We start from the raw sequence: 15,083 nt of genomic DNA on the forward strand, positions 1-15,083 counted from the left end.
AAAAATAAAGAAGAAAGTACCTTCTATAAAAAAAAATAAAATAAAATAAGAAAGTACATTTTGAGCTATACAGCTATTCTAACGGAGAAAGCTTCTTTTAGATTTTCAATTCTTCTCAATTTTGGACAAAAATTTTGACAACTAAAATAATAACGGCCTAAGTGTCTAATAAAAAATGCTTCATTAATTCATTTAAAAAATAAAAATAAATATACCCAATGAATAAATAAATAAATAAATAACATATAAATATAATACGATGATATTATATAATTGGGTCATTTTAATTAGTAACTAAGTTCAATTAAATTAATTTAATAACTTATAAGAGACATAAAAAAATAATAATTAAATTTAATTATAAAAATAATTTATTCACGTTATATATATATTAAAAAATGACATAATATATATAACGTTGATTATTTAATCGATGTCAGGAATATTAAAATTTTTTTATCTGATAAAATTCTTTTATTTAAGAATAACAATAATTAAAGGAACTGTTATTCTATGTATTTTAATATTGAAAATAAATTTTCGAAGATTTTTAATGATCTTTCTTTTGTAAGTGAACCAGAATTCTTTGAATCTTGAATCCGAAATTCTAAACATTCAATCGGAATCAATAAACTTTTAACTTTAAATCTCAAATTCTTAACCTTTTAACCTAAAACCCAAATCCTAACACCATAAATACTAAATCTGCTCTACATCTGCGTATTCGATTCGCGAATCCGCAGATCTACAAAATAATAATTAAAAAAATACATAAATATATGTATGTTTAGTATTACATTTGTAAGACCCCAAATTTTTGAAAATTAAATAATGAGTTATTTGTGATTTATTATTTAAAGAAAATTATTATTATTATTATTATTATTATTATTATTATTATTATCATATTTATATATTTATAATATTTATATATTTATTTCCCTTTGGCCGAAGCCTTAAGGGAATTAAGATAAAGAAAGCCAAAACGTGGCTTGCATGCTTAACTATGTACATATATATAATTCTTACTAATGTTTCTTTTATACATATATCATCATGACACATATTTCTTTTATTTTTCTAACTTTGACACCTGTAATACCTAAACACCACAAATCACCACTCATCATTAATATCTTTGTTTTGTTCTTCATGCATCACCGAACATGCATTTGGAGAGAAAAAAAAGAAAGAACCGAGAAAGAGAAGAGAGAAACCGTGAACTTCTTTGAGCTTCCAAGCTCGATTTCTTGTAATTCGTGATCTCAGTCAAAAATCTAATTCGGTAAAGTGTTCGTATCTTCCTCCTCTACACGTTGACGTTATTTTTGTTCGGTGGAAGCTGATGGTGACGTAGCTTCCCTTTCCCTTGAGTTTGGCCAACTGGAGTTTTAGGAGGCACAGACGATTCCGGACGTTTTCTTCTTCGGCAGCTCGATCAGAAAGCTTCTCCGGAGCTTCGAGTATTTTGATTTCGTACGAAGATAGTGGATAAAGCTGTGGTTGCGACTACCGCTGGGTGTGAGCCGAGAGAAAAGGATTTCTTTGAGGCATTTAGTTTATGGGTTCGACAATCAAGGTAGGGGGTTTCGTTTTTAAAATTACAAGTTTTTAATTTAAGAATGCCAAAAAGCTTATTGAGTAATTGCAAATAATTTACACGTGTTTTGTGTGACTAATTGATGAGAATTGGTTGTAATTGTGAGTGTTGGTCAATTTGGTGTTGCTTGTTAAATTACAATATGATTTGAGTTTATGAATTGGGTTTGAATTGAGACTGTGTTTGATGCTGGAATTTATGGTTATGGAAGTGGATGGTAACTGATTTTGGTATTAGTATGATGGTGAATAGGTGCTGATGAAGGGCTGGTAAAAATACGCAAGAAGGTGATTTTGGTTAGTATTAAATGTTAAACGAGTATGATCGGAGGGATTTGTAAAGTCTGAATGAAGAAATGAATTTCCTTTAATTTTCAAAAGCAAAAGATTGAAACGGGCTAATTTTATTGAAATAGAAAGAGGCTTAGTTTTAAAGAGAATGGTTTGATTCTATTTGATATTTTGAACGATGTGAATATTGAAAACGATTTATTACTTGGAAATGTTTTGAAAAGGGTTTGAAAGATAATTAATGGAATCTTTGCCACAGGAGAGCAGAGAATAACGATTAGAGAATATATTAACTAAAAGGATATCTGCCACAGGAGAGCAGATAACAAAGATTAAAGGAATCTATTAATTAATGAAATGACTGCCACAGGAGAGCAGATGTGACATTGTTTGGGCCTTTGTGCCAAATGTATAGTGGGGACGCCCACACTCTGAGAACTATTTTCCAGATGTACGCTTATTGATTTGGAAAGTCACACTGTATGCGGCCTAGCCGTACAACTTATAAGCACACTGTATACATCTGGAAGGCCATATCTGGGACTCGTGCCCGGGTAATGTCGGGAGCGGGTAGACAACCGACACATGAGCTCATGGCCTGCATTAGGAATAGACATGCATCATGTTGTTTGCACATTTGTATTTGGTTGTGTTTGCTTGTATTACTTCTCTGTGATTGTGCTGTTTGGCTTGTTTGTATGTTGGTTTGAATTCCTTACTTGTACTGTTAGTTCACGGATATATTGAGGTGAGATGTTGTGGTTGAAAAATGATTATGTAGTTGAGAGGTGGTTACTATGACTAATTTTGTGGTTAAAATCTGTTTTGAGTTTAGAAATTTAAAGAAAAGTAATTAATTATCTAAAGTAGAAATAAAAGTATTTTCAAAGGTTTAACAAAATAATTTTACTAAGTAAGTTAATTATTTGCATTAAATTCATTACTTTTACGGCATTTTCATTCCCTACTGAGAACGTGTGGTTTGTTCTCACCCCAAAATCTTCCACTCTTTTAGTGACACAGGTTCAATTCGGAGATTCAGTAAGAAGTTGCAGACGATTAGTAACTTTACTTGTGATTTCTGTTGTTTTTATAGAGTTCCTTCGCCCTTGTTGCTTCAGGGTCTTTATTTTATCCAGAGGGTTAGGTATTGTATTTGAGTTTTATATTAAATTTAATTGTATAGCATCTATTATTATTAATAATTATGTGATTATTATTATTTGAAGATCTTTTGTTATGTGATTTTAATTACTAAAATCTATTTTCTGGAATTTTCTTAAAAACGGAAACGCGATATCGACGTAAAGGCTCAATATTAAACAGTTAATTAGTAAATAAGAAAAATAGGTTAGTAACTCCTCACTTCTGGTACGGTCATCACGTGCTATAAGTTAGGATGTTACAACATTTACTTGTTTGTATGTTTTAGTTAGTAATTATTATTTGTATATTGTATTATTTTATTTTTGTTATTTAGAAAAAGTTGGTTTACAAAAATTTTAGGAATAAATAAGTTTAAAAGTGTGAAAGAAATGTTTTTATTGAATTTTTTACATAGAAATATGATTAAAAAGAGAAGGTTCAATTGCGGATATATCCTTAAGTTTTATTCTGTTTCAATTTTGTCCTAAAAATTTTCGATTTGCATCAAATATACTCCTGACAGCTAATTTTTTAAAAAAATTTAAGACCAATTCAACAACAATTCATAAGAGCAACCTTTAACACAAGCAAACCAAGTATAATTTTCATACATTATTGTTAGATTGGTCTTAAACTTTTTTAAGATTTAGCTATCGAGGGTATATATTTGATGCAAAACGAAAACTCTTGGGACAAAATTGAAATAAAATAAAATATTGGGGTATTTTTGAAATTTTTGTCAAACTTCAGGGACAAGAAATATACTTTACCCTTAGTAAAGTCATTAAATATTTGAAAACAAATAATTTTAAATTTTAAATTTTTTAATTTTAAAAGTATTAAAAAATTAAGGTTGCAGAAACATATTAAAATAAGTAATTTTAATTAATCAAGTTAAACAAACGGACTACTTTAAGAAATAAGAAGTTTAAATTTAAAAAATTGAAATATATGTGGTAATATGTGTTCAACTGTGTCTTAATAAAAAATAATAAATTTTTTTCTAGACACACTTGGACACACCTAAATATTATTACGTATCAATGTGTCCAATTTTATTTTGCAACATGTATTTTTAAAATAAATTTAGAAATAGTATATATTATTATTCACTAAAATAAAAAATACTTTAAATACTCTCTATAATTAAAATAAGACACTAAAATCAATTAAAAAATAAATTTATGCTTTAATATCAAAATATTATTATGATTTATTCAAAAATTACTTTATATTATATTATATATATATATATGTGTGTGTGTGTCCCCATATTTTATAAAATTTTAAAATTTATGTATTAAAATATTTCGTATCATGTCGTATTCTGTATCCCTATGAGTCCATCATAAATTCCCTTTAACATCATCGTTCATATAACGAATCGAACAAGTTCACTCAGTAGTGAATCTAAAAACCTGAATTCTTGTCTACAAATGAGGCTTAATTTATCATCATCATCATCATCATCATCATCATCATCATCATCATCATCATCATCATCATCATTTAGTGAATCTATGATTTCAAACTTTACTTTTTTTTAAGAAAAAATTATAACTATTTTTACTATTATTATTTTTAATTTATTTATTCGAGTTTTATCTTTCTTTATGTCAACACCCAACATTTGTTGAACTCCTAAAAATGTCATACAACATCTTTTTTGGACCCCTCAAAAAGAGTCCAACAACAAATTAATCATCATTAACAAAACATTACTACATCTATATTATTGTCTACCTCTATTACTCACTGGACACACTGCAGGAGTTTTCGAGGATCATCGAAGCAACTTGCACACGCGTCAACTCCTGGAATGCACCACCTACTTTCAGCATTTGCTGAAAAATTTCTTCTTCAACACCATAGCATATTCCTTATTTGAATTGGGCCAATTTTAAAGTCCGTTGTTCATGTTGTTCAAAAAAATTATTAATTACCTAGCATAATCCTACTTCAAAATGTCTACCGTTAAATTTGAAACGAAAAAAATTGTTAAAAAAAGGTTAAATTTAAAAACGAAAAAAATTGTTAAAAAAAGGTTAAATTTTAAAACGAAAGAAATTTATAACAAAAAAAAAAGACGATTGTAGTATGTTTCATTACAAAAAAAATTTATAATAAAAAACAAAATTGTTATAATATAAAGTAATATTTTGTAATTATTTTTTTAATACAAAAATAAAAATTTATTACCAAAGTAATAATAGTTTTTAATTAATTGATATATTTAAGGTGGTGAACTCGTACTTTTTACCTCGAGTCGCTAAACTAGTTTATAATCGTAATTTGTTGAATCGTAAGACGAAACGTAAACATAACTCGTAAAATATAAAATTATGAAATTTTTTATAGCAAAAATTAATTTCACAAATAATAAAATAAATCTCAAATAAACCAAATTATCCATAGGACTATAACCAATATATATCGTAACAAGTCAAAAGTCACAACTCATAACACTAATTCACAACTCAAAATAAAATACAAATTCACAACTCATAAATTTATACGCAACTAAAATAAATTCAAGTAGCAAATAAACAAACCAAACTACTATAATGAACAACTAATTAACTAAAGTTTAAACAAATTATTTACTAGTCACTCTATTCTTCATCAATCATAAAATCTTCATAAATTTCACAAGTTTCTTCATTACCATCTTCATTATCAACAGGAGGAGGAGGGGGTCTTGGGAGAAGTTCTTCAAACTCATAATCATCAAGATAAGGAATAGCCGGAGTATAAGAGCAAAAATTCAACAATTGAACTCAATGCAATAACAAAAATTTTTCATTGTAGTTCATGATTAATAAAACATATAAGAATTAATTTTAATTATCACCATTCACCAAATCAATATTCATGTAAACAATAAAATCATCATTTCATCATCACAGCAGCAATAGGCCAACAGCAAATACACTAACTTTCGTTCTTTTCTTTTTTAGTTCTTTTTTCCTCTTTTTAATCGAATGAATATTCAACAACAACAAAAATTTTAACAACAATAAAAATTTTATCATTCTTTTTAATAAATTCAAAACAAGATACAGAATAAGCATCATAGATTGGATTTATAAATCAATCTCAACAGAATCATGAATAATACATCACAAGCACATTCAAAACAAAGCAAAAATAATAATAATAATATGGTACAAATACAAGATATTGAACATTGAAATGAAGAAGATAAAAGGGATGTCCTTATCTGAATTGACAGTGAAGGGGTGGAGAAAACTAGCAGTGAGCCAGAGAAACCAGAGAGGCAGAGATGCAGTCATCTAGACACACTATAAAGCTTATATCCAATTAAATTTGACAGCACAAACAACAATGAACATAAAGCTTAAATCCTAAATCAACGAATCATAAACCCTAACTACCTAAATCAGAATGACATAATGACATAATACTACTTTATATGTTGAAATTTCAAAACCACAACACTACTTACCTTCTCAATGATGCAAAATTGATGAACACATTAGCAGTAGGATAAGCAGCACAACCTGCTCCAATGCTGCAACAGAATAAAACTAAAAGAGATAATAAAACAACAAAATTAAAAGAATTTCACTTACCAAACTGCAGAAATATGCCCAAAAAAAGTGAAACTAAATAGTTAGATAAAAAATCATAACCAAGAGCAAATTCAAAAACAATCTTAAGGAAATAACAATCAGAAACACCAAAAATTCAAAAAACTTAAAATAACCAAAGGCTTTCATATGTTTTGAAATTCAACAAAAGAGGGAGGAGCTGGAACTCCAAAATGCGACGGAGATGGCTGAATAGCGGCAGAAGGGAGGTAGAACGGAATGGATACTGAATAGAGGCTCGAACACATGACGGAACAGAGGCTGAGCAAAGGCTGTGACATGAGGATTAGTGTCGGTCTAGAATTTGCTAATAGGATTATGTTGTAAGCATAGCCTAAACCAACAATTAGTCCTCAAGTCAAAGTTAGAAAATGTGTCACAACAATAAAATCAATAATTAGGAGTAGAATCCCGGGTCGTTTTTCCTAGGAGTTGCAACGAGATGCACATAATTGGTTAGGGGTTCCCTTGGGGTTTTTGGAGTTGAATGCAAAAAAAGTAAATGACTAGAAATTAAAGCAATGAACGCTAACAATTAAAATAAGGAAGCTAAAAGATCAAGCTAGCAAGGATGAATAACAATCAATCAATGTAAAAAAACCTTGGCTAGGGGTGAGAATTGGAATTTCTATCCTCATTATCATCATCAATTGTGACAAGAATTGTCCATTGCTCCCACTTAGTTAACCTCTAACAATGAAGGAAAGTCAAATGGTATAATTGACTCTAATCCACACATCCTAGTCAAATCCTAGTGAAAGACTAGCTTTGGTGGAATTCAAGTCAACTAGCAACTTCTAATTATCAATCAACAAAAGACTTTGACAATTCAAGAGTCTCCAATTGCTCAACCTTCAAGCCAAGAGTGAAAATATACTCCATATCCATAAATGACATTTCCTCAAATACTTGGGAACAAAAATGAAGGACATTATAAAATTGAGAAGATAATTCAAATTAAAGCTATTCACTACAAACAACTCACAATAATAAAGTAATTAATAACAATGAACATAAAATTTCTCAATGCATTAATAGAAATCAATCTCAACAAGATCCAAATTCAAGATCCAAAATAACTAGAATAACAAGAACATTAAATGAAATTGGAGAAGGGAAACTACAAATTAAAGCAATCTAAAATTGGAATTAACACAGATCTAACCAAAGGATCCAAGTGAAATTGAATTGAGAAACTAAAACCTAGAGAGAAGTGAGAGTTTCTCTCTCTAGAATTCAAACTCAAACTAAAACTAAAAGTGTGCAGTGATTGTCTGCCATTTCCCCTCATTCCCAGCGTCTTATCCTCAATTTGGGCTCGAAATTGGGCCAGAAATCCGCTCAGAAATTTCCCCCAATATTTTCTCTTTAATGAGGCACGTGCCGCTTGTCACGCGTACGTGTCAGCCACGTGTGCGCGTCTCTTGGATAATGCACTCACCACGCGTACGCATAAGTCATGCATACGCGTTGGTTGAAAGATGTCCTGATCATGCGTACGCGTCAGCCACGCATATGCTTCGGTTCCAGCTTCTCAAATCTTCAATTCCTTGTGTTCTTTCCACCTTTGCATCCTTCCTTTCCATCCTCTATGCCATTCCTGCCTTATAACCCTGAGACCACTCAACAAACCTATCACGGCATCGAATGGTAATAAGAGAGGATTAAAAATTAGCAATTTTAAGGCCTAGGAAGCATGTTTTCATTCTTATGCACAAATTAGGAAGGATTCACAAAACCATACAATATATATGAATAAGTGTGAGAATAGTTGACAAAATCCACTTAATTCAATACAAAATAAACCCTAAAATAGTGGATTATCAATCTTCCCACACTTAAACATTAGCATGTCCTCATGCTAAGCTCAAGGGAACCAAAAAGCGGTGAAGAGGAGTGGTAGGATTTATTAGATGTAACCTATCTATATGCAACTAAATGCAACATGCTTCTACCTACTTGGTTTAAAGTAGATCAATCTCTAAGAACATATATGAGCAAGTAGGGCTAAGATAGCATGATGATCCATGAATTCCACTTATTCGAATCTCAAAATAGTGATTTATCTCAAAATGAAAGCCGGGAATAAGGAATTGAGCATCGAACCCTCACTAGAAGTGTTTGCACTCTTATCTCTCTAGTTTTTGAGGGTCGATTCTCTTAATTCTCTACTAATCTTGCTTTTCAAGGCTTGCTCTTCTTCTACCAATCAACATATATTCAATGTATGAATATAAATATCAAGAGGCCTTTTCAAGGGTTGTAATGGGGTTAGGGTCAAGGTACGATTGTATTTGGTTAAGTGGACTAAAATCTAAATCCTTAATTAACCTAAACTTCCCACCTAACCTAAAACAATCCATGAAATCAAAATGCAAAAACCTAACTACCCATTGACTATCTTTTGCCACATATTCGTGCATCCCAAATTTGAACACAATACATATGCATTGCCATCACCACTTACTTTGGGCATTTTGTCCCCTTTTTATTGCTTTTTTTTTCTCTGGTTTTTCTTTTTCTTTTGTTTTTCTTCTTTTTCTTTTTATTCTTTTTATATATGTGGTGAATAATATATATATGAGAGATCAATGCATATGATTAAGGTATTGAATGCACGAACATGTGCTCAACTATCTTTTTCACATTTTTACAAAAATATACAATACCCAGTTTCCAAATCAAACGTTCTCATACCCAATTTCTCCACACTTAAATTATACACACTCTCACTAGTCTAAGCTAACCAAGAATTCAAATTAAGGGCATTTATTATTTTCCGCTTAGAGTTAGTGATGTGCTAAAATAGAGAACAATAGGGGTAACATAGGCTCAACATTGGTTTGCAAAGGATGATGAAAAGGTAAGGCCATTTCGGTATGTGAGCTTTGTGAAACAAAGGCCTCAATCATATAAATGCATTCATACATCAAACAATAGAAATATAGAATCAAGCAAGACAAAGATCACAATCTTAGAAAGAACAACACACACCAAACAAAATATTGGTTGATAAGATGCAACCAATCAAATAGGCTCAAAATTTCACTGGATTTGTGTGTTCTAGCTCTAAAACCATGTTCCAAAATAAATTTTTTCAAGCAAGTTCAACAAAAATTTTGATTCAAATTAGTGAAATTCCCTAAAACAATTTTCTTGGAAAGGAATTCATCACTTCAACCAAGTAGTCCTAGTATGAAAGAAGTGGTAAAATATGTACAAATTCTAACTAACATGCAATCTATCATGCAATGCAATAACTAACTAACGAAGAAGATGAAGAATTGGTGTTGGAAAAGAAGAAGTTACCCACAAAAGTCGGTCTCGACCTTCCCACACTTAAAGATTGCACCGTCCTCGGTGCATGTAAAGATGTGCAAGTGGGTCTGGAATTGCCACCCTCAATGACTAAAGGATGGTGTGATAGGGTCCCCATGTCCACCTCTTGATCGCTTTCTTGCCAAAATCGAGCGTGGACTCCGGAGAGTCGGACTCCTCCATGGATGGGATAGACAGCTAAGGTGCGTCCTCTCTCGGCGATCGCCCATGGTGGGAAAGGGGGAAATTTGAAGCCTAGAGAGAATGATAAAATATTAAGAAAGTGCTAGCAAAGATTAAAGCCAAACAAGAATAGGGTGTCTCCATTACATGGTAGCTACAACATGTAAGGGAGAAAGCAATAAAAGCATTAAGGCATATCACTAGCACTTGATGCATGAGTCAAGAGGCACACAAGTATAGACCAAGAAAAGAGAAACTCAAGCATCGAAATTAATAAAGATAAAAATACATGCAAGAATGGGGAAGACATGAGAAAAGCACTGGCCCACTCTAACTCGAAAGCAATGGAGCACCAAGATAAACGAATACGGAATTAGAGAGGAATAAACCACCACTTCATGCATGATGTGACAAGAATAGCAAGGTTAGAATGCACAAGGAATGCATTACCAAGTAATAAGAGCCACCAAAGCAATCTATCGGATTCACAAAATTAAGTATGAAATAACCAACACCCATGTGAAAATAACAAGCAAAGAAGATAAAGAAGAGGAACGAACTACAAATAACAGACTAAATAGAAATTAATTAAAAAAAGGTAAACACATGTAACAAGCAAAACAAAAGTTGAAAGAGGGGGAGGGGAGAAGTAAAATTTTTAGAAGAGGGGGTAAAAGATGGAGGGGAGGAAAGAAGAAAGAAGAAAGAAATGGGGGAAGGTAAGCGATGCGGATGCGTCGACCACGCGTACGCGTGGAAAGCAGAATGAGAAGGCAACGCGTACGTGTCAGTCACGCGTACACGTGAGAAGTAGAAAAGAGAAGGTGACGCGTACGCGTAGATCACGCGTACGCGTGGAGACTTTTCGTGCTCTTCGCGCAACGCCCACACGGTTCCATCACAACTCTCTGGTTTTTGAACCTTGCAGCAGCAGCATTGCATGAAACCAATGCGACATGTACGCGTTGCTCACGCACACACGTGGGTTGGGTTGTGCGCCCAGTACCCCACCCGCATGGTTCCATTACAAGTCTCTGTTTTTGAACCATGCAGCAGCACCCTTTCCACACTATTCTCGCATGGCAGGTCACGCGTACGCGTCAGCGATGCGCACGCATGAGATGCCTCTCTGTTTTTTTTTACATGGGAAAAATGCAATCAATCACATTACAGGTACCTATATAAGCAAAATACTACAAAAACACTTGCAAATTTAAGACAACAACAAAGAGTGCCAAAGGTGGTCAAACTAGCATACTTGATAACTTCATAAAACAATGAACATGCAAGCATATCTAATCAAATTCAAGAAATTCCTACTATATCCCTAAACAAAAAGAAGAAAAATAAGGTAAAAGAAGATGTAACTAGGAAGATCATACCATGGTGGGGTGTCTCCCACCTAGTACTTTTCTTTAACGTCCTTAAATTGGATGGTCAATGAGCTCTTATTATGGTGGTCTATGCTTCCATTCTTTCTTGAGACTCTACCGATGTTTGGCCTTCACAAGTTCTTTAGGATCCAAAGTGAGGCCCACCAATTCTTCAAGAACTTCGTTTTGGCGATCCTTATGATTCCGTGTGGATGGCACAATTCTTGAATTCCCATTAAGATACCCTACCACACCTTTGAGTCCACTCATCTGTTCCTTGCACCATGCTTGGACTTCAAGTGTTGATTTGGCTTCTTTGATGGATCTTGAGTCTCCTTGACCCTCAATATTCCTTTGCTCACCATCTAAAATTCCAAGAAGGATTTGAAGTTGAGAATCCGTTTCCAAGATAGCATATTGATGTGAGCCTATGAAGCTCCTTGGTGAAATTGTCACCCACTCAAATTGCTCATGCATGAGTACCTTCACTTCATGGTGTTTTGACTCTTCTTCATCAACATGTTGTAGCTCTACTTCGTCCACCTTCTCTAACTCTTCCTCATCATCAATCAGATCAAATTTGGGAGGTTAGATAAAGTCCACTTCAACATTTTGTAGCCACCCTTCATCAACTTCCTCTAAGCCTTCTTCATTATCAAACACATCAAATTTAGGAGGTTGGGTGAAGTCTACATTAGTGTTCACTTCTTCCGGCTCAATTACCTCATCCTCCTCCAAGGAGGCACACTTTGATTGGAGAAAGAAAGGTTGTAACTCCTCATTAGAGTCTTCTTGTAATAGTGGAGGTGGTGGGAAGTCCACATCATAGTCACTATTTTTCTCCACACTTAGACCTTTACTCATACTCATCTCATGAGGAGTCTCATGGTGGATCTCAACTATAACATCATCAATCAAATCACACCAGAAGATAGAGCAGTCCACCGGCGGATGCTTTATAGTCTCATCCAAATTGAAGCTCACGGTTCTACCATCAATCTCAAAAGAGTAAGTGCCCAAAAATGCATCAAGCTTGAACCTAGAAGTCTTCAAGAAAGGCCTCCCTAATAGAATGGATGACGGCTTCCCGGAATCATTAGGAGGAATCTCCAAGATGTAAAAATCAATTGGGAAGGTCAATCCCTTGCTGCTCACTAAGACATCCTCAGCAATACCTGCCACAGAAATAATACTCTTGTCGGCTAAAACAAAACGAGCTGCCGACCTTTTCAATGGTGGAAGGTCCAATTCATTATAAACAGGAAAATGCATAATGCTCACACAAGCACCAAGATCACACATACAATCCACAAATTCAACATCATCTATAGTGCAAGAAACTAAGCAAAGACCGAGATCACCACATTTCTCCGGTATAGCATCCATCAAAGCAGAAATTGAGCTACCCAAATGAATAGTTTCTAATTCATTAATCTTTTCCTTATTCATGCACAAATCTTTTAGAAACTTAGCATACTTAGGAACTTGGCGAATAGCATCAAGAAGAGGAATGGTTACCTCAACTTTTTTGAAGATATCCACCATCTTGGGATCTAGCTCCACTTGCTTTTTAGTCCTCTTTGCCAAAGTGGGAAATGGGATTGGCATGGCTTCTTTCAAGACATCTTCTTCCTTGGGCCCACTTTTCCTAACTTGAGCAACTTTCTCTTCAACAACTTCTTGTACCTCCTCCACATCTTCTACATTCTCCACCTCAACAATGTCTTCATCAATAGTAGCCTCCTTCGCCTTTGATTCCTTGGAGCTCCTCTCTTGTAGTATGGTGCCGGACCGCAAAGAGATAGCATTTATGCTACCCTTTGGGTTGGGCAATGGTTAAGAGGGGAGTGAACTTGAGCTTGAAGGTTAGAGGGTGATTTGGCTATTGTTGGAGGGTAAAGGTAAGCGGGATATAAGCTCTTGGAGGGTAGAGGTGAGCTCCCTTTGCCCTTGAAGAATAATGCGAAGGGTATTGTCCGTGGGAGCTTGATTGGAGGAAGAAGAAGGGTAGGTGATTTGGGAAACTTGTGGTTGGGTGATTTGTGGCACTTGAGCTTGCCTTTGGTGAGGTGATTGGTATCTTTGACCTTGGTTTTATGGTTGGAAGGATTGGTTTTGTTTGTTGTGGTATGGTTAAAATTTGTTGTTCCCTCTTTGATTTGAACCATTTTTCCATCCTTGGTTTGAGTTCTCTTGCCAACCTTGGTTTTGCCACCCTTGATTATGATTACCCCCTTGTTGATAAGGGCTTTGATTAGAACAGTTGAAGTAAACATTGGTGGCCGCCAAGGTATTGTCCCCTTGGAGTTGTGGACATTCATCGGTATAATGAGAGTAACAAGCACAAATTCCACATATTCTTTGAGGGACTATCTGTTGGCATTGTTGTTGTGGAGGAGGTTATTGTTGATTAAGGTGGATTTGCTTGAGAATGGTGGTCATCTCCCCTAAGGTCTTGGTTAGGGCGGACTTATTAGAGGAAACTTCATTGATGGCCCTTGGATGATTGTTTCTTTGCCTTGCATGTTAGGTAGATTCGGCTAGATTGGCAATAAGTTGCCAAACTTCCTCCGTCGTTTTGTACTTCGTTAAAGAATCATTACTCGAAGCATCCAAAAGGATCTTATTTTGAGACTTCATGCCTTGGCAAAAGTAACTAATCAACACCAAATCGTCAATCATGTGATGAGGGCATGAATCAAGAAGTTTCCTAAAACGCTCCCAATACTCATAGAGAGTTTCTGAATCACCTTGAATGATACATGAGATCTCTTTTCTCAACCTATCCGTCACCTCTGGTGGGAAGAACTTATGCGAAAATTCCCTTTAAGCAAATCCCAATTATGGATGGAGAACGTAGCGCTCTTAGTTTGAAGAACGCTACTCCCACCATGCGTACGCGTGATCCTTCAGAAATGCCACTTCCACGCGTACACGTCACCCACGCGTACGCATAGCTATCAAAATTTTCTTGGGTGAAGAACATAGCGCTCTTGAAGGCAAGCGTAGCATTGGCCATGTATGGTGCTGCAGGAGAACGTAGCGCTCCTTGTACGAGCATAGCGCTGTCCTCTGTTATGCTTCCCTGTGTTGTTCTTTTCACCTGAAAATTCATGCAAAAACTCATTTCAAAGCAATGTCCTATAATTTTATCATATAGTTCATATAATTGCATCACTTGAATGAGATTTTATCAATTCTATGGTCCTTTTAGATAAGAGAAAGAGGTAAATGACATAAGTCATCAAGCATCTAAACCTAACTTAACTTAATCTTGAATCTAAGTCCTACTGCCTTTCCTCCATACCTCAATCTCCGACAACATATCACAGACAAATAAGCAGATAAAGGCAAGCACAAGAAAGTTACAAGTACTGCAGGTAACAAATATACATTTAACATAGCAAATACACTTAGGCAAACCCAGTTAATGCACAAACAAGTAATTCAAGTAATACGCACATGATGCATGCCTGTCCTATAGCTGATGAGTCTCATCTGTCAGTTATCAAGCCAACCCGACAAGTCCAGTTTGCTAAACCCTTAGACTGTCCCTCGACGT

At 34.3% G+C, this 15,083-nt stretch overlaps 1 long non-coding RNA gene and 1 other non-coding gene across 2 annotated transcripts; both read left to right on the forward strand.

Annotated features, from left to right (window-relative positions):
• The first annotated feature begins 1,131 nt into the window (after positions 1-1,131).
• Positions 1,132-3,118, forward strand: LOC112758961 (uncharacterized). Its single transcript, XR_003179873.2, has 2 exons — positions 1,132-1,579; positions 2,906-3,118. It is a non-coding gene; the product is annotated as an uncharacterized lncRNA (long non-coding RNA).
• An 11,083-nt stretch (positions 3,119-14,201) lies between these two features.
• LOC112759958 (small nucleolar RNA R71) lies at positions 14,202-14,305 on the forward strand. Its single transcript, XR_003180418.1, has one exon. It is a non-coding gene; the product is annotated as a small nucleolar RNA R71 (small nucleolar RNA).
• The last annotated feature ends 778 nt before the right edge of the window (positions 14,306-15,083 follow it).

The sequence above is a fragment of the Arachis hypogaea genome, chromosome 16 (assembly GCF_003086295.3).
Source record: "Arachis hypogaea cultivar Tifrunner chromosome 16, arahy.Tifrunner.gnm2.J5K5, whole genome shotgun sequence".
NCBI lineage: Eukaryota > Viridiplantae > Streptophyta > Magnoliopsida > Fabales > Fabaceae > Arachis > Arachis hypogaea.